The sequence below is a fragment of the Acinonyx jubatus genome, chromosome B1, assembly GCF_027475565.1.
Source record: "Acinonyx jubatus isolate Ajub_Pintada_27869175 chromosome B1, VMU_Ajub_asm_v1.0, whole genome shotgun sequence".
NCBI lineage: Eukaryota > Metazoa > Chordata > Mammalia > Carnivora > Felidae > Acinonyx > Acinonyx jubatus.
Window position 1 is genome coordinate 68,418,986 of NC_069382.1, and position 21,675 is coordinate 68,440,660.

Genomic DNA, 21,675 nt, shown 5'->3' on the forward strand with positions numbered 1-21,675 from the left:
CCATGCTCCCATCTAAAAACGTGGATGTTCTTGACTACTGAAGTAGCTGGTATTCATCTTCCTTGAAGACTGGTATTGCTATCTAAATAAAGCAACAAAATGCAGAATACCATAGTTCAGGTGGATCTGTTCTATACTTGTTATCCTCAAGGCACAAATGCTACCCTTGCTGGGCCAAAGTCTTTCCTTATTCCAGGAAACATGAGAGGTGGATGAAGATTCAGTTGAGAATAATTGATTGCACTCTTGCCCTATTCAAGCTTACACAAAGTATGGAAATTTGGGGGGGGGGCGGGGATGTCCTTTTCTCTTTCCATTATTCTTTTCCTTAACATTTAGACAAAACTCAGATCCAGCCCGTGGGTCCACTTTGAGAAGCAGCTCTGGAGCACCCCACCCCCACCCCCACTACTGGGGAGAGCAGCAGGGGTGTTCAGAGGGCACATTCCAGTATGAGCTAACTGGGCATGATTCCACAACGCAGCGTTTCTGCGGTTGGGATGACAGACGGTCGCTTAGACCAGAAGGATCACTGTTTTACACTGGGTGCTCGCTGCTACTTCTTGAAGCAGTAATTGTACAGAAACACGTCTTGTAAGGAAAGTACTGTACATTTACGTTGGGACCACTCCTAGTTTGTGTGGAGGAAGAGTAACATTGATTACATGAAGATGGTCTCAAAAGCTAAAGCTGGCTGTAGTTTCCCTTTGTCCCCAAGTCAGAAAAAAGGGTGATGTCAAAGCAGATGAAGCTGCAGGCAGCCGGAGTCCCATGCTGTCTAAGCACTCTGCTTGAATCTGCTGCGTGGCATCTGAGTTCTTTAGATTTACTATCAGGAAACAGGAATTTCTCTCCAGCACCGTCAAATATTTTAGGTGCAATTTAAGTCAAACGAGTCACATTTCAACTGAAATGTTTTGCAGATTTGAAAAGTCGGCACCGTACTACCTGCTAAGCTTGGCTTCAGCTAATTGCCAGATGGGTTTTAAAGGTGTGAGATACACTTTTTTTTTTTTTTTTAAGATGGGAAGACTAACTGTGAGAGGGCAAACGGAGGCAACACAGAAACAATAATTTTTATAAATTTTTTTTAACGTTTATTTATTTTTAAGACAGAGAGAGACAGAGCATGAACGGGGGAGGGGCAGAGAGAGAGGGAGACACAGAATCCCAAGCAGGCTCCACGCTCCAGGCTCTGAGCCATCAGCCCAGAGCCCGACGCGGGGCTCGAACTCACGGACCGCGAGGTCGTGACCTGAGCTGAAGTCGGACGCTTAACCTACTGAGCCACCCAGGCGCCCCGAAACAATCATTTTTAGATCAACATCTTACACTTTATGTTTACAAGTAAGAAAGGCACAGACCCTCCAAGGACCGAAGTAAACGCATCAGTTAACTACGTTCAGTGGCGGTAACACTGTTGTCCTACCCTCCGTTCGCTGAACCCGAAAGGAAACTGTAAAGGCCGACCCATGCACGGACTTCACATTTAGAACTTGGAGACCGTGTGTAGTTCTGCGGTTTCTAGAGAGCTGAACCGAGATTCCATCGTGTTCCAGGCCAAATCGGCCAGAAGAAAGTTGCCCATTGCGGTTTGAGTCTCAAAGGGTCTCAAAGCCAGAATTCCTGGTCGGTCTGTGTTTCTGTGCTGTTCAATTGAACTTTACTCTCTACAGCAGGTATGCTTTTAGCAGTGGAGATTCCTTCGGTTTGGGTCTCTGTGTCAGACGAATCCGTACTCACGGAAAAGCGGGAGTGTTTCAGAATACTTCCCAGAGGCAGATGGGGCTACTGTCTAAAAAAGAAGTTTAGGTCTGTCTTTGTTTGTATGTCAAACATTTCAAGGCCTAAGAAGCTCGAATTTCCCCTACAGCTATAGGACTAGGCAGAGGTGTCTGCAAGGAAGACGTCAGTTTGGGTCTCTATGCCCAGCAATTCCAAGACTGGCTCAGGGGTCATGGTGTTAAGCTCACTCTCTTCAGTTTGAGTTTGGATATATGAGGCGGAAAAGAACTCCTCGATATCAAAATCAATTGCAGGATTCTGGGTTGGGCCAGATGGGAGCTGGGTGTCTTGTCCAGTATTCGTGTCAGACAAAAGACTATGGTCGTCCAGTGTCTGACCAGGCAGGTTACTTGACAAAATGTTTTCTAAATCACTTAATAAATCTATAATCTGGGTCTGATTATCTGTCATGTTCTGTGAAAGAAGCATACTGTGCTGTGTGCTGAAGTTTATAATTGGTGCAGATTTCTCAGTATCTTGATTTAAAGTCTTAGGGTGGTTCTGAGGTAACAAACCATGAGTGACAGTCCCTGCTACTAGGCTGCTGCTTATGATATTGGCTGTGGAAACACCATAGGATGCATGGACGCTCTCAAAAATGTCTCCACACATTACAGCTTGGTCCATCTGGACTCGGCCATCTGTCCGACACTGCATTGCACTGGTCTGAGTTTCTCTAGAGATCCCACCTGACTGGTAACAGGCATCTGTGAACGTATCAGTCTGAGCAGCTGTGGAAGAGGTTACCTTAGAACTGGATAAGAATGTCTGAGTGTGAACACTAATGGGAAGGGAGACTTGAGAACCAAACGTCAAATCAGTTTGAAAATAGGACGATCCGGAGGAATCGGGGCCGGCCCACTGTGCGGAAGGTACGAAGTGTTGTGTGGCATAAGACAGGTCCGTCTGTACGTTGACTGAAGAAATGCTATTCTTCTGACATGTGTTTCCTAGTTCTTGTAAAGGATTAGACAGGCTCTTACCCAAGTTCACCTGAACACCTGTACTAATTGGCTCCAGAGCAACAGGATTTACAATTTTTGAAAGAGGGAGACTCTCCTTGAGACAACCAGCCTCGGAATCTAGGCTGACGATCAGGGTTCCGACCCACAAGGGCAGTATGTGCACAGCGCCAGGGGCGGAACCCTGATGATCCACGCCCAACACTACGGGCTGGGCCGAGGAGTTGGCTATAGGCACAAAGACAGGTGTGGGAGAAAACTGCAGAACAGGAAGTTTAACCGGAGCCACTCTGGGCTTGGGTAAAAGCAACTTCTGAGGGTATCTTGGAGGTGTTGTAAGAGTCTGCTTTCCGGCATTAGGGCTGCAAGATCTCCAAAAGAAGAAGTTTCTAGTTCTTGAGTGTCTGGTCTTGGAGCTGGCTGACTGCTCAATGACTCAGTGGTCTTATTGGACAGCTTCTGGCTGTGCAGGCAGTTTTCCATTTTCCTTTTCTTACTAGGTGGCTCCCTGTGCTCTGCAGGGATCTCGTGGCCAGTTTGGTAGATAGGGGACTGTAAGGCGGTCCTGCTGGCATAGGGACAGCTGCATGTTCACCGGAAGGTCTTGCCACAATCCTTGCGTGCCTTCTCAAGTCCCGCTTGGTGCCTTAGCAGTTGCTGCACTTACTACACTTATGCTTCTTTTCGGCGTGCATTTTCATAAAGTGCTGTTTTACGAGAGAAAGTTGAGAAAACGGTCTGTCAGGGCCTCTGGGGCATCCTTCAGTTGGACAACAGAATTTCGGTACCATTTTCAAATCTTTTCGTATTGTTGGATTTACTATGCCATCCTGCAGGCGGTGGCTCTTGACCGGGTGCATGTTGAGCGCCAGGCTGTTGGGCAGGGTCAGGGTGCCCCAGGCCAGGGGCTGCCAGGGCTGCCACATGGCAGAAGGGCCTCCTGTTTTCAGTTTTAAATGGATTATTGCATAGATGGAAGCACAATAATGTATTTGTTTGATAATTACATGTGTTCTAAAGAGTGATGCATGGATGCCAATTTGTGAAGAAGAGGACTGTGGTGAGTTCATACTTGGTCAATGTAGCTAAGCTGGAACTATCATTCCCAGAATTCTTTCATTTCTATGGTTCCAGGTTAGCCTTGGTTGCAAGAAAAATTTGCATGAAATTTGGAAAGCGGAAGTGAAGTCCCAGATCTGTATCTGGTCCCAGGCACCACTGAAGCGCCTTCATATTATTGCTGATTTGTTGGCTCATTTCGTTGGTGTGGAACAATGTTCAGTCCCTTGGATTCTCCAGTTTTTAATCATATCTCCTCCCTTAGCAGGGCTAAGTACTTGGCAAAAGGCACTTATTTCTTGTACACGTCACCTGTATCTTTGAGGTTAGATGGAAAGAAAACTGTTTTAGTTTGTTTTCATATAGTTTTTCATCTTGAATTCCAGTTAGTCTGTCTGAGTTCCAGATTATCTTTGAACATATTACTATTTGGGTACTGTTTGTCCTTGCTTTCCCCCACTCGGTGTCCAGTTATTCTCATCAACTACCGTCCTGTTGACTGATGGCAATTTCAGCCCCCCACCAGATTCAAAGTCAATAGCCTTTCATACACTTCTTCACCAGCTCCTCTTTGAGGTCACTTAATAGTGACTTTTCTTTGGTCATCTGACTTTATATTATGTTTTTGGCCTCCTCTCCCAATTGTCTAAGGTCCAGTTATTGTAACAAATTTCTTATTCCATAGAACTCATATCGGTTCTGCTTCCTTGATTGACTGCAGTGATATGAGTACCTTCTTAATTTATCTTTCAAGTCTCTAAATCTCATTTTCATAGCTATGCGTTTGTCTCTGAGGCATGTACCTTACTCAATTGTTTCTTGGAATTTATTAATTCTGTGTTTACCAGAAATATGCTATTAGACAATCACAATTTTCTTTTTTATTCATTTCTCGCTTACTTTTTTTTTTAAGTTTATTTATTTATTTATTTATTTATTTATTTATTTGAGAGAGAGGGAGAGAGAGAGAGAGAGAGAGAGAGAGAGAGAGAGAGAGAGAGAATACAAACAGGCTTCAGGTTCTGAGCTGTCAGCATGGAGCCCAACGTGGGGCTTGAACTCATGAACCATGAGATCATGACCTGAGTCAAAGTTGGATCCTTAATCAACTGAGCCACCCAGGTGCCCCTCACTTTCCTTTTTAATTTTGGAAATTAGTTTTTTGTTCTTTCTCTAAGTTACCTTTTCTTGTATTTTTTGTCTTGTTTTATGTTCCTTATTTTACACTTTTAATAATTTTGGATATTCCATTGTATAATGTCTTTCAGATGGCCAACTATTTTCTGAAGTTTTCTGGAGAATCTCAATCTGCTCTTTATTGTGTCTATTCCCTCTCCTTTCTGGTAAAACTTTATACATTTTGTAATTTTGAAATGTGAGCTCTTCTTCATGGATTGTTTTTGGTGGAAACCACTTTAGACCTGAAATGAGATTATGCTCTTTTCCAGTGTGGTTTTTATTTTTTTCTGTCAAGCACCCAATGGTTTCACTGGTAAAGAAAATCATTGTATAGCAGCAGCAGCAGTACTAGTAGTAATTTTTAACTTGCAGAATGTGAAAGTCATTTAAAATCTAACCCTGATGCTTCTACTCAGAGGAGACTCCTATTCCCTAAACTCAATATGCACCTTGATTCATGTAAGTGATTTCATTATCTCCCCATACTTCGGGGAGAGTTTTTATTAGTACGTACAGACTAGCATCCTCACTAAATTTTATCATCAAGACTTAAATTATTTCACATGTTTTATTATGGGCATTTGAATAAGTGGTTACTTTTGTCATTCAAACTATATAATTGTGTGTGTGTGTGTGACTATATAACTAGTAATGAGAAACAAAACATTTTGGTATTATATATTATCAGTGGATTTTATATGATTTAACTGTTAATCTGTATTAAGTTCTCACAGATTAAAATTTTATAAAATTTAAGACCTTTTAGCATTTTGATATGTATACTGCTGTATTTTAATGTATTTTGTTTATTATGTTTTAGTATGTATTTAGTTAGAACATTAATCCCTTTGTACTTGAGCTTAGTATGTCAGTCTTGATAAATAACTTAATATTTCTGAGACATTATCACTTAGGAATAATACAAATACAGAAATTCCAAATACAGGAAACTAATTGATTTGGGGCTTAAATGCTAATGAAAATTGTGCCTGTATAATTATATTGAATGAAACAGAGACTTCATAAACCAAACACATTATAACCCAATGAAAACTCTTAATTTACAATAAATCCACTCATTTTTTTTCAAAAAAGAATTACTGATTACTTAACATGTGTTAGGTAGTGTGTTGGGAATTTACTGGTGAACAAAAGCTATTTCCTATCCTTATGACCATTTGCTAGTGGAAAAGGAGTACACTAAAAAATATAATGACACTAAACAGGTAAAACTACAACTAAGTGATAAATTAAAAATAAAATAAACACAAGACCTATGACAGTATGTGGCAGTGAGATAATGACCTAATCTATGGAATCATGGAGAGATTCCCCAAGGAAATGATGCTGCAGGCAATATTTAAAGTAGGTAACTAAGCCATGCAGATGGCTAACAGGCACATGAAAAGATGCTCAACATCACTCATCATCAGAGAAATACAAATCCAAACCATGATGAGATACCACCTCACATTTGTCAGAATGGCTAAAATTAGCAACACAGCAAACAACAAATATTGGTAAAGATGTGGAGAAAAGGAAACCCTCTTGCACTGTTGGTGGGAATACAAACTGGTGCAGCCGCTCTGGAAAACAGTGTGGACTTTCCTCAAAAAATTAAAAATAGAACTACCCTATGACCCTGCAATTGGACAACTAGGTATTTATTTAAAGGATATGAAAATGCTGATTCAAAGGGGCACATGCACTCCAAAGTTTATAGCAGCACTATCAATAATAGCCAAATTACAAAAGAGCCCAAATGCTCAACTGATGAATATATATATGTATACACACACACACACACACACACACACAAAGCGCGCGCGCGCACACACACACACACACGCAAGAATATTACTCAGCTATCAAAAAGAAATCTTGCCATTTGCAATGATTTTGGATGGAGTTAGAGTGTATTATGCTAAGCAAAATAAGTTGGGTAGAGAAAGACAAATGCCATATGACTTCACTCATACATAGAATTTAAGAAATAAACAGATAAAAATAGGCGAAGGAAGAAAAAAAAGGAGGAAGGCAAACCATAAGAGACTTTTAACTGAAGAGAACAAACTGAGGGTTGCTTGAGGGGAGGTAGGTTGGGGGATGGGCAAAATGGGTGATGGGCATTAAGGAGGGCACTTGTGATGAACACTGGGTACTTTATGTGAGTGATGAATCACTAAATTCTACTCCTAAAACCAATATTACACTATATGTGTTTTTTAAGTTTATTTATTTATTTTGAGATGGTGGAAAGGCAGAAAGAGACAGAGAGAGTCCCAGGCAGTCTCCACACCGTCAGTGTGGAGTCCCATATGCGCCACAGTCTCATGAACCGTAAGATCATGACCTGAGCCAAAACCAACAGTCAGATGGTTACCTGACTGAGCCACCCAGGTGTCCCTATGCTATATGTTAACTAACTAGAATCTAAATAAAGCCTTAAAATTAAAAAAAAAAGTATAAATAATAAAGTAGGTAAATAGGAAAAGATGGGAGACAATGGGGGAGTAAAATTTTGGAAGATGAGACATCATGTGCAATTGAAAAATATTCAATTTAAGACAATACAGAAAAAGGGCAGGGCAGCTAAACCTGTTGAAATCGAGACCAGGATGCATGGTGAAATTTGGAAATAGGTGAGGAATGTACCATTCTATGCTACATATGTGACAACATGCTGAGAATATTGGTTTTAATGTAGGAGAAATTTGGAGCCACAGTAAATCTATGGGTGTGCATGGGAGACGGAGATTTTTAAAAAGTCTTCTACTTTAAACTGACTAGTCTTCATTGATGGTGTCCAATCTTCTGTTAATCTCATATCAAATATTTTTATTTTAGATATAGTATTTTTTATCTCTAGGTGTTCAAGTTGGGTCTTCTTAAGAAAACTATCTTTCATGTCTTTCCTTATCATCCTAACTTTTTCCTCTACCTTCTTCATCATATGGAGTAGGTTTACAATAGCTTTTTAAACTTCATTATCTTCTAAACATTCTATCAGTAGATAGATTGATGGATAGATAGATAGATTGATAGATCAATAGATAGATTCTGACTCTGTTATCATTCATTTTTTTTCTCTTCATTAGGGGCTTTATATCTATTTTTACGTGCTTGGAAATTTTTTATTAAATGTCAGATATTGTGGATTTTGCTTTGTTGGTTGCTGGATGGACTTGTTCAAGGTAAGCAAATTAAAGGCATAAAAGTATATATTAAATAAGTTAAGTTCTGGGGGTGCCTGGCTGAGTCAGTTAAGCAACCAACTCTTGATTTTAGCTCAGGTCATAACCTCACAGTTTCATGAGTTCGAGTCCTACTGACAGCACAGAGCCTGCTTGGGGTTCTCTCTCTCTTTTTATCGCTGTCCCTCCCCTCTCTCTGTCTCTCTCAAAATAAATATAAAAACTATATACATACATATGTATATATGTATATATATGTGTATATATATAGTTTAAGTTCATTATTATTTTTTTAATGTTTTATTATTTATTTTTGAGAGACAGACAGAGATAGTGTCAGTGGGGGGAGGGGCAGAGAGAGATCCTGATCCAAAGCAGGCTCCAGGCTCTGAGCTGTCAGCACAGAGCCAGACTTGGGGCCTGAGCTGAAGTCGGACACTTAACCGATTGAGTCACTTACGCACCACCATTATTAGTTTTTCAAATATATATGTTCTTGGGGTGACTGTATGGCTCAGTTTGTTGAGTCAGACTCTTGATTTTGGCTCAGGTCATGATCCCAGGGTCGTGGAATCAAACCCCTCTTCCGGCTGTTCAGTGAGTATGGAGGGTGTTTACAATTCTCCCTCCCTCTCTCTTTCTCTCTCTCTCTCTCTGCCCCTCTCTCCACTCGTGCTATCTCTGTCTAAACAAACAAACAAACAAACAAACAAACAAAAAGGTATTTTCTTTGACTGAGAAAAGATTTCTATTGGGGCTTAAAAATATGTCAAATAGTGCACACTGGAAATGCAAACACTGGCATATACTGGACCTGACATCCTGTCATTGAGTTTGGATCCAAAATAGATTAAAAACACAAAACTTTCTAAGTGTCCATATATTTTTGTATGGTCAACTATTTTATTCTTTTGTTTGGTTGATTGGGAAATTCAGATTTGGAAGTACAAGGAACTATGGTGCCAAAGTTATCTTTTTCTTACTAAACTATGTAGTTCTTGAGGAAGAAATTATGTCATAGACACTACTGTGTTTTATTATAAGGATATGGTATCCTTTCTTAAATTATAAATATTCAAGAGTTCTCATTATTAAATATTACTAGTATGAAATAGAATATGAATGATGTCTTAACCTGTAAGACAAACTTTTTTAGATGATACATATTTTTGTAATAAATCCAACCCACACATAACAAATAAGCCGTCCTTGTGAGAAATTCATTTTTAAAGTAATAATCCTATCAAAATCACACAGTTCTTTTGACCAGAGGTTATGCTCCCATTGCTGCAACTTTTCAACTGATGACATAATTTTCAGGATAAGAGTGTTTAAAGATAAGCACATATACCTTATAGTTAAAAAAAAAAAAACATTTTTTTTTGCATACAGAACAATATACAAAATAATGTATCCTCTGTCAAGTTTTGTCAAATGTTAACTGCAGATTTCATGTGTATAAATTCATAAGCTTGATAAAGCATTCATTTGAGATTTTTAAGTTTTAACTGAATGCTATCATATTATACATGTTCTTTGGGCAATTTGCTTTGTTTTCTTTATACATTTTTTTTAGTAAGTAATATTGATATATACCATTTCACATCATTGAAGTTCAGTTAGTTTCACTGTATATTACTTTTCCCTGTCCTTGAATTTCACATAACTGAAATCATACAGTATATACTGTTCAGTGTCTAGCTTCTTGCACTTAACTTTCTGTCTGTGGGATTCAGCCATGTTGTTGCATGTAGCTGTATTTTTTATTGATATGACTGGTTAAGAATCAGAAATGACATAGGATATAATTGTATGCAGAGTTTTGGACTTCTTCCACAGTCCTCTATGCAGTATGTTCATTACTTTGTCCCTAGTTTTTCATTCGCTTTGCCTCACAAAGTCTCTGACCTCTGCCTTCCCTTCCCAGTGAGATCAGAGCCTTCTTGGGGTGTAGACTCCTGCAGGAAGAACCTGAAAATGTCCTCAAAGAAGATAGGGTTAGACAGATTTTACTTGCTGTGCTTCTCTTTTCTCAAGGATAGTGTCTTTTAGATATTTTCTTAATTTTTCCAGTTTCTTCAGATAATTTTGTTTTAATTTTATCCCATTTTAATAATTGTTTTTGACAAAAAAAGTTATTCTGATACCAGCTATTTTAACATTCCTGAACTACAGAAAATCCTTTGTGTATATTTTTTTTTGTGTTTTTTAAATGTATTTTGGGTAAATTTATCTTTTCCTTTCAGATTTCTTATGTCTTCTTAAAGAAATTGAATCTATGTAGTTAAAAAGACATTTTACCATTTTTTTTCTGGTACAATTTTTTTTAATTTTGCTTTTTGATTTTAAATCTATGATAAACCTGAAATTTATTTTTATGTATGTTTTCTATTTGGACGTATTTTTTTCTTGTGTAGGTAAACAGTTATTTGAGCAACTATTTATTAAATAATGCACAGAACTATTTATACAATCTGCTTAAATATGTATAGAAAGTATAATGAATTTTATAGAGTAAGTCTTTTTAAATATTTACTTAGATTACATTTGTTGAGAAGCCTATTATGCCAGGCACTATGCAGCCTACAGCAAAAAAATACAGCTGCATTTTGGGGACGGATTATGCTAATTGAGAAGACTCCAATTCTAAAACAATGTCATATGACTAAGGTTTACCTATTCATAGACACTCTTAATGAATCACAGATTCACTTTTGCTATATTTTTACAATGCCTCTGTTAGTCAGGATTTTCCAGAGAAACAGAATCAACAGAATCTGTGTGTGTGTGTGTGTGTGTGTATGTCTCTACACTATCTACTGATTAATTACAAGGAATTGGATCATGTGATTATGGAGGTGGGCAAGTCCCAAGAACTGCAGGGCAAGTAAGCAAACTGGATATCCAAGAGTGCCAATGGTTTAGTTCCAGTCCAAGTCCAAATGCCTGAGACCCAGGAGAGTCAATCGCATAGTTCCCATTAGAAGGCTGGCAGGCTCAAGACCTAAGAGCTGTTGTCTTGGTTTGAGATTAAGGTGGAAAGGAAACCAGTATCTATCTCCATTTAAAGGGGGTCAGGCAGAAAAGGATTATCTTTTATTCAGGAGAACATCAGATGCTCTGTCCCATTCAGGCTTTCAACTTATTGGATGTGGCCCATCCAATTGGGCCTCATCATGAGGAGTAGAGAACAATCTACTTTAGTCAGTCTGCCAATTTAAATGTTAATCTCATTCAAAAGCACCTTCAAAGAAACACCCAGAATACTGATTGATCAAATATCTGGACACCCAGTGGCCCAGTCAAATTCACATATAAAAGTAACCATTTCAGCCTCCAAATAGAAATGGTTAACAAGCAAGCACAGTAATTCATTTCCTATTTTTATTTGTCATAATAAGCAACAAGGAAATGTTATATAAATGCCATTTATCATTGGAAAACATTTTTTGATGTTTAAGTCTCAAGCTTTGTGGTAAGTACTGGAAAGTTACAAAACTACTCTATGATATTAAAGAAACAGTTGTGGGACGTGATTAAATATGAGTAGGCCAGGAAGAACTTGCAGGCAGAAAAGATGGCTTGCCAACATCTCTCAGGTAGCCAAAGAGTTTGATCAAGAAACAGAAAGAAAACCAATGTGGTGAATCATAGTATAGATCAAAGCAAAGGTTTGGGTCTACATTCTAAGAAAAATGAAAAGAAATTGACAGCTTTCAAACAGAAGAGTAACATATTCAATTTTCATTTTTGAAAGATCATTCTGTCTTCTCTGTGAAATACATGAGATAGAGATAGGGTCAAAATTGGATGAATGTAGTATAGTTATAAAAGACATGGTGATCTGAACAATAGCAGAGATATAGAGAACTAACTATATATACAAATAGAGGAGGAATTGATAGCATTTACTAAATGATTGGGTTTAGGGTAGGATAAAGGAAGGTGTCAACAATGATCCTTTTGCTTTTTGATCTAAGGAATTGTCCAAGAAATTCTAAGGAGTTACCATTTGCTGAGAGGTAAAATGCTACAGGAGAAACATATAAGAATGAGGTCCAAGAAGTAAGTTGGAGAAGGATTGAAGAGAGATGGGGAGAGATTCTTGATGAAAGTTCACAGCTAAGGGGATATGCCTCAGTCTTCTGTAAATCAACATTTATGGAAATTCAGTCCCTTAGTTCTTGAGTTCCTTTCTTCTGGGGCACCTGGGTGGCTCAGTCAGTGAAGCATCCAACATCAGGTCAAGTCATGATCTCATGGTTTGTGGCTCTGAGCCCCACATTGGGCTTTGTGCTGATAGCTCTGAGCCTGGAGCCTGGTTCAGATTCTGTGTCTTCCTGTCTCTCTGCCCCTCCCCTTCACACTCTTTTTCTCCCTCAAAAACAAATAAATAAATAAACATTAAAATAAATTAAGTCCCTTTCTTCTGAGACCACTGCATGTACTTGGCCATTTCATAACCTCTGACTCCGTATTAGGTTGAAATCCTTTCACAAAGTTCTTATTAAAGTTTTTGCCCTTTATTATTTGATTTGTTCTTTAGGTTAATGTCGCAGATTTGAGTCTGGAGTTCTCTCTTGTCCAGCAAGAGAGCAGATGTGAGAGAGGCTAATTTCCGGGAGGAGACAAGAGTCCCGAGTAAGGGTCCTTGCTCCATTTTTATTACGATGAGAAGACTTATAAGCATGATGGACATGCATAAAGAGACAATGAAACGGTGAATATTAACTCGTGTGAGTGAGACAAAAGGGGTTTGTTTCAAAGATACCCGGTGTTAGGGGTTTGGGTCAATTCAAAACAAAATCCTGGTGCCAGGCAGATGGTTGTTTACGGCAGGCACAAGGTGCCAGTCTGCTTATTTTAGCTTGCCTAGGGGATAAGACAGATACAGCATGCTACCTCAGGGTCAAGAAGGCACCTTTCTTTTGCTAGTTAGCTCCACTCTAGGCAATTTCACCCTGTGTGGTCTATATTCCTGTTTACCTGTTTACCTATTCTGCATCTTCCCTCCTGTGAAAGCAGCTTTCTGCTATTGTACTATGTTGGGGCACTTCTGCCCTGTTTAGCCAATCTAGGATACTTTCATCCTGTGGCTTCCTATTCCTATGCCTTTGTTCTATACTTCTATACTGGGGGCACTTTGGCCCTGTTTACCTAATCTTGGATGCTTTCACCCTAAGCCTGGTTAACCCATTGGTGCAAGCTCAGGGAATTCCTAAACTTATTCTCCACAGGTTTACATTCTCCTTTCCCTAAGTTTTTAGAAAAGGGACTGACTCCTGTTTGGTCACCAAATTAAAATTCTTAGAATTAGTGCTGATGTCACTCCGTCCATTCATTCAGTCAAATATTGATGCTAAGAATACTATAATTATATATAGTGATTAGTCAGGCCTTGATTACATGTCTGTCCCCAGAACAGAGTGACCTCCAATTGGATTCCACATACACTAAGAAAGGCAGAGGACACTATCAATAAGAGAATATATGGTCAATTGTCAGCCACCTATTTCTGAAATGTCAGATCAGATGGGGATTAAAAAGTGTCTACTAAATGTAGCGTCAGTGAGTTTATTTATGTTCTTAGAGCAGTTTAATCAAGCAGTGGATGTGGAAGATTAACTAGAGGGGGAAAAAACTTCATGGAAATTGAAAAAGATGCATCTGTAGACAAGAAAATGCATGCCTGACTGAAACAGGACGGAGAAATCAAACATCTGTTTGTAATTATTGATTGTGTTTGTGTGGGGAATCAATGACTAATGATGGTGACTGGAAGTTCTGATACCTTGCTGATCAGCTCAAAACTCAAAATAATTTCCCTGAAACTCTAGTTTGAACAATAAACACAATTCTCTTACAACCACGCACACTCTCAAACACACGATTTTATCATCAACCCTTCCAAGTGTACAATTAAAAGAAATACTTGGTTGGCTCTTGTCATTTTCATTTTTAGTTTCTTTTATGCACTAATATATTTGAACCATCTCAGAGGTTCTCACATGGGCCTACTATTTCCCCACCTTCATTCCATCCTCTTCAGTGTAAGAGCATGAGAATGGGCCCTTTTGATTGCAACGCAAGACCTGAGGAAGCTTTAGATTGCCGGGGTCTCCACCTCGAAGGCAGCCCTCTCCCAAAACACATTGCCAGCTACACAACTAGATGAAGAGGCCACCACCCCTGAAGTTTACTTTGTTTTAGAGATTTCTGGTTGACTTAGATAATTTCCACAGCTTATTTCTTCCATCCTGTGTTTTAATCCCCCCCCTTATGTTTTAAACTCACCAATAAAGAATGAACCCATGAAACCCCTAGTCACCCCAACCTCAACCCCAGCAAAAACAGAACCCAGGCCCATGTGCTCTCTCTTTCACTCTCTCATTTTCTTTCTCTTTCTCTCTTCTCTCTTTCTCTCCTTCTCCCTGAAACCTCACTGTGTGGCATGTATATATATATTATATAATATATAATATATATACATGTATATATATGTATAATATATAATATATATAATTATATATATTATACATATATATATATATATATATATATATATATATATATATATATATTTAAGTTCCCTGATGGTTGTTGCTGAGATGTATCTTGCACTCATGGTAGGAGCCACAAGGACTGGTCCAACCACAACATTGGCTCAAAAAGGAGGAATGTCTGCGGAGTCTCCTGGTGGGTACAACTGGCATTTCTAGCCAATGGCATCATTATCGATAGGCTGAGACCAGCACAAAACAATTTTCCTACCACCTGGTTTGGATTTGGTACCCTAAAATGTTCCCTCACCGCCATGATAATATTTTCATCATGTGTCTCAGATGTGTGAGTTCCTACTTAGTTGGTCCCATCCTTTTGGCTTTGGTTATTGAAATCACTTTAAGAGCAAGTTCTCCAATACCTTCTTTCAGGGGAGTACACGGCAAAGTTAATTTTTGAAAGTTTGTTTGTCTAAAAATGTTTTTATTCTACCTTTACACTTTATTTGTAGTTTGTCTGACAATGAGATTCAAGATCGAAATAATAATAATAATACAGTATTTTGAAGGCCTTACTTAGTATCTTATAGCTTCATGGAAGTCTGAAACCATTTTGCCATTTTGAATGTTGATCCTTTGCACATGAGCATGAGTTCCCCACCCCCTTAATTTCTGGAACTTAATGAAATTTACCTTGGTTTTTCATTCCTTAAAATTTCATGTGAAGGCCATCTGGGTGGCTCAGTTGGTTAAGTCTCCGACTCTGGCATAGGTGATGATCTCACAGCTTGTGAATTCTAGCCCTAAGTCAGGCTCTGTGCTAACAGCTCAGAGCCTGGAGCCTGCTTCAGATTCTGTCTCCAGTCTCTCTCTGCCCCTCCTCTGCTGGCACTCTGTCTTTCTCTCAGTCTCTCAAAAATAAATAAACATTAAAAAAACTTAAAAGTAATTTAATGTGATATACCTCAGTATAGGTCTATTTTTATCCATTGTGTTGGGGACTCTGTTGGCTACCTCAATCTAGAAGGTTATCTCTCAATTGCATTAAATCTTATTGAATAGCTTTTTTGATAGTCTTTGTTCTACTTTAGTTATTTTTGCTATTCCTCACTCATTATTAATCAAAAATAACTTTTTTATTCATAATATTTTGATCAAGCAAGCAATAAGAAATAGGTCAAAAATTTTTTTAATGTAACTTGGAGATTTTTACTGCAATGAAAGAGATGTATGATGTTTGCTCTTATTACAAAATTAGCTGACATCTCTACTCCTCTCTTCCTTCCTTACCTACAAAGATAGGAATAGAATAAGGGATAAATCAGAAACTCTGCAGGGTATTCACAAACAACACTAAAATGATCTTGGAAACAAGTGATAAGACAGGAAAATAAGGTAACTTTTTATTGTGAATTTGTTGCTAATCAGTAAAATATAAAAAATTAATCAGTAAAATATACAAGTAAAATATAATCAGTAAAATATCAGTGTCATATAAAAGGACACTGGCTCTCAGTGTCAAAACAAAACAGCAGTTTGAATCAATTTTCTTAACTGGATAAAATTGCCAGGGTTGTGGGCGAATTCACTCCTTCACTCAACTGCCATTGGCTAAATGAGACAGCTCATCTGGTACAGTGCATAAAATAAACTAGAACTCACCAATAATTAAGCCAGACTTCCTGTTCAGAACATCTTGTGTATTGTGAAAGCTGTCCAATAAATAAAACTAAGTAATTATGAGATCAGTGCTGCTTTTGATTGTGTTAATTGAAGAAGCTTCTCCAACTTTCTCTCTTTTTAAAACAATTGTTAATGTTTTCATTTCATTTTTGAGAGAGATGGACAGGGTGTGAGCAGGGAGGGGCAGAGAGAGAGGGAGACACAGAATCCGAAGCAGGCTCCAGGCTCCGAGCTGTCAGCACAGAGTCCGACACGGGGCTCAAACTCACAAACAGTGAGATCACGACCTGAGCCGAAGTCAGACGCTTAACTGACTGAGCCACCCAGGCGCCCCTCCAACTTTCTCTTTCAAATTACTGAAACAAAGCGTGGTTTTAGGGTTTTGCTGTGAAACTTATATGAACATTAGAATATGAGGTCATTGAGAAGTGGTCATCCAGGCAGGCTTCTAGCGGCATAGTCAAATTCAAAAATGGCTGAGAACTTCCAGGAAAAGATCTAGAAGCTACAAAGATACAGAGTTTAATTTTCTTGCACATTCCCAGGAACTCAGTATGAAGTCACTCTTGTAGCCTCCAGTCAGGAGGATGGGATACAGTCCTTAAGAGGGCACATCTTAAAGCAGATCTCACACAGAAAATTGTGGTGTACATCTATGGGTCAAAGAAGAAGCTCCATGCCTTTGGGTGGTCACTGAGGCTGCTGTGGAAATGGAATGTTAAATGTTGACAAAGGATTTGGCCTAATTTCACAGTTTTTCTTTTCTTGTTTTAGAAATGACAGTGTTTTCAATAGCACTAAGAAGTGTATTTTATACGGTAGCTGTATCACATCACGTCTGTTCAAAAATGTTAATTGAAAGAGTTTCTGATAAATTGTGTGACCATTTAAAAGGTAGCATTTTGTCTGATGGCTTCACAGCAGCTACTATCTGTGTCTCTCTTGTTCAGGTCATTGCACAGCCCTATTAATTTGCCTTTAACTTGAATTTTAAAATATTACAGATTTAGGCCAGAACTTCAAGTATTTTCAGTTTAGTCTCTATTACTGAGGTCACTAGTGCTATTTATGATGTATTTGTGTGGGTGTGCTTTTTAATCACTTGCAACAAAGATTCTTTTAATACTTTTCTTTTTAACTTTTAGGTTTTAATTTTTATCAAATTGGGCTTTTCATGCCCTCATTTGAATTTGTTATATTAACAACAGTAATCTCTGAACTGCGTAGAAAACAGGCAAAAGGGAGAAATTTGTTCACAATCAATAATTTTTATTTGATTCTAATTTCTGATACTGCTGTCTGATGTAATATTATTGTAATCCTAGACATTCTGGGCTAGTGACACATAAATGGGACATTTTGATGCAGTATTTAGCAGCTGTAAGGCTGGTTAAGGGAAAACTCAGTCCCACTGGCCACTTTATAGAGAACCAAGTGAGAATAAACTGACAAACGAGGACCAGAAATAGGTGACTTACTTAGCCGTCCATAGTCCCACAAAATGTTTACAGAAAAGTGAGAACTAGGACACAGTTGTATTGACTTTCATTATTTTATCTAATTTGTATTCCTCTATGTCATTATTGTGATATGGCTCCGATCAAAGCCAGATTTGTTTTGGAATGATTTGACAGTTTTTGCATGACTTATGCAACCAATTAGTAATTGTCAACCTCTGTAAGTCCCAGGCCATGCTCTAAGGCCTACTCCTTAATCCTAGGTGCACACTAGAGTCACGTGGGCAGCATTAAAAATAATATGATCACCTAGACCCTATCCCTAGAGATTCTGATTTAATTAATTTACAGTTGTACTTATACATTTAAAAAGCTCTCTAAGAGAATCTAATATGTAGCCGGGGTTGAGAATCTCTGCTGTGTGTTACGCAGCACTGTGGTTTCAACCATGTACATTTCAGACACTCAACAACATGTAAACCTAAAATCAAGAATAAAAAGTTTGGAAATGGGCTTACATTTATTCATTTATGCTCCTTCTCAGACAGGAATCTGTCATACTGCATGTCTGATGTCTAATCATCCACTGTGGGTAAAGTTTCATTACCATAACTGGTAACTCCAACCTTCTTTCTTAGTCTAAACTAAAATATCCTTTTTTGCACTCAGAATTACCTTTGTAATTATGTTTTCTTAATTTTTTAATGTTTTTTTAATGTTTATTAAAAAAGAGAGACAGACAGACAGACTGCAAGTGGGGGAGGGGCAGAGAGGAGCAGGCTCCAGGCTCCGAGCTGTCAGCCAGAGCCTGACGCTGGGCTCAGACTCACGAACTGTGAGATAATGACCAGAGCTGAAGTCAGATGCTTAACCGACTGAGCCACCCAGGCACACCTATAATTAGGTTCTTTTTCAGAGAAGCTTAACATTAGATAATTTTACTAAGTACTTATTCTTATATCTTCATAATATTCTTATGAATACTAGTGACTTTATCCACTGAACATCAGTATTAATTTTTTTTCCAGTGGATACACATTTTGAATTATTTCATTGCTATTTATAACAAATGCAGCTGCCCCTTTTTGCAGTTAATCAGGTCTGAATGTTCTGCCCTTCAAATTACAGAGGACAAAAAACTTCCCTTTACCAGGATTCTAGTTCCAACGACTTACAGCTTGTAGTAAGTTATGGTTTCATTCTCTTTTGGGAGATCTGAACTGAATTGGGAAATCTAAAATCAATGCTTAAGTTCTAACTCTGCCATTAATAAATTAACATGAGTGAATCCTAATGAGTGCCCATTATATGTCAGTACACTAGTATGAACAGAGAATCCAGAAGTAATAATAAAAATAATACTGATAACTTACATTGATGTAGTATATTATAGAAAACTAAAGTTCCTTGCTTTGAAGAAGATGTAAATGAGTTTTAGAGATAAAAATATGAGAAAAAATAATGAATGATACAAGACAAACTGTATAAAAATTTCCATGATAAAGCATGAGTTCTGTGAGCGTTAAAAGCATAGGGAAAATAATAATGATAGATATTTATAAAATCCTTCATGAAAGAGAACCTGAAAATGACTTGAACTTGGTCATGTTTAAATAGAGAATATGAAGGGTCAGAAAGGTGTTCTATATAAAGAAAATGGCATAAAGAAGTGTGTGTGTTTGTGTAGAGACAGAGAGAGAGACTAAATGAAAGGAAAATGTGTTGGCATTAGGAAGAAGTAAGGCTAAGTAGGTGGTATGCAAGCTGCACAGCAGAGAAAAGCACCAATTTTGAAGTCTGATGGATATAGGGTTTTTTACATGGGTTTATTTTCTGCTATTTTTTAATTGAAATATAATTGCCATGTAACATTGCTTAAGTTTACAGCATACAGTGTGTTGATCTGGTATATTTATATATTGTAATGTGATAACCGCTATAGAGTTAACTAATACCTCTTCATGTCACATGATTGTTATTTCCTTTTTATACGGGTTTAAATTCTTACCCTACTCTTACTAGCTGTGACTGGCAGTGGATAAGTTATTTATGCCATAAACCTCAGTTTCCGTATTATGAAAATAGAAACATTACAACACCTACCATATTCCGGCTGGTAAATCAGATAATCCTTGTCAAGTTCTTAGCTCAGTGTCTGTGCTCAATAAATACTAACTAAAACTTAAATGAAGCCAAGTAAGGAAATAATACACTTAATATGGTTGGAAATTAGCTTTCCCTAAAAGCTGAAAATTGGAGAACAATATTTGAATTAGTTTAGTCCAGCAGTAGGACAGAGAATGAAGGTAGAGAGAATTTAGAGTTTGAGAGACCATTGAACTAATTATTTCAGGAATTGAGGCTTGAAGACGTATAGTTCAACACTAGTGTCATTAAAATTGAAAATGATAAGACAGGTGAAAGAGACTTCAAAGAAAATTTGCAAGTCTATCTTACTCAGAAAAAAAAAAGACTTTGGTTAATGTTGAGTTTCAGAAGGAGGGAAAGCTATCTGAATAAAAGCGTGCAAGACGATTGAAACTAATGGCTTGAGTCTGAATGGGAGAACAGGACTGAGTTTACAGATATGAATACCATCAGTAATACAATTAAAGTTGAAATCAGAAAATAAAATGAGGTCTCTGAATAAGAAAGTGTAGTGGTTGAGTCTTTAGTGAAGGAACTGAGATGGATCATTCAATCTGTCTAATGGTTAATGGGTTCCTTTCTATTGTAGGTTCTCAAGAAATATGTATCAGAGCATTATTGATTATTTTCACTTCCATCCACTACTTTCTCCATTTCATCCTCTTCTGGACAGTCTTTCCTCCCACCATCTTCAGTTTCACATTTGCTGAGTCGACACAGGCAGTGTCTGTTAAGCATAAAATGAAAGTGATCAACTTTTTCTTTTTGTGTTTTTCTCATTTTATCACGTTAAGTATCTTTCAGGGTAAAAATTAACATCAGTCAAGCCAAAAAGACAGTTAGACAGTTTGCTGCTGCTTTTAGTATTCAATGCTAAAAGTATTTTGCATTATCAGACACATATTGATATTCTGTGGTTTAGTCCTTCTATGAATATGTGTCAATTATATGTTTATTCCTTTCCATTGACTTAATTTTTTTTTCCTTTTGTTAAATAGTACTGCATAAATTTCTCTTGTAATGGGAAACATGGAGGGAAAAATCACATGCATAGTTTTTTTCTCAATGAGAAATGAAATAATTTGGGCTTTGGTGATGGTTAAAGAGGTATTTTTTCTTTCTTGGTAGAGCACTTTCTAATAGGTGGAGCTTTTCTCTTCATCTTAATGCTTTGAGCCCGTGGTTGTGTTGAAGAATATGATCACTGAGCTTCTGGCCTGCAATTCATTATTTTCCAGGTCAGCAGAGCCTTTAAAAATATATTATTTCTTCTCACATTTTTATCTTTGTCTTTTCGATTCTGAATAATCAAATTCAACTCCATGCTATTTTATTCCTTTGGCTCAGAGGCTATTGGTAACAGAAGTGGAAATCAGTGAGGGAATCTGCTTTTTCATCTTCTCCTAGGTGGGTTTTCTGGAAGGATATACTTGATGGTATATTAATGTGTATGTAGTCACAAGGAGGAGGAAGTAGTAACAAAGATGACTAGCAGATGGTGTGCTTCAAAGGTGTGTGGTTGTTAAGCCAATTTAATGGTTGTTACTTGGGCGCTGGGCCAGATACAAAGTCTGCATGGTCATTTTTATTACTGAAGTGATGAGTATCACAGCCTGCCTGATTCACAGTTGATTTTTGCCAACCTGCACCATGTACAGCCTATATTATGGTGCACCCTGAGTGGTATATGCAACAGATGCAAATGTGG

At 37.8% G+C, this 21,675-nt stretch overlaps 1 pseudogene; it reads right to left on the reverse strand.

The window, feature by feature from the left end:
* Positions 1-1,489: 1,489 nt before the first annotated feature.
* On the reverse strand, positions 1,490-3,629 carry LOC106967464 (ATM interactor-like; annotated as a pseudogene).
* Positions 3,630-21,675: the final 18,046 nt, after the last annotated feature.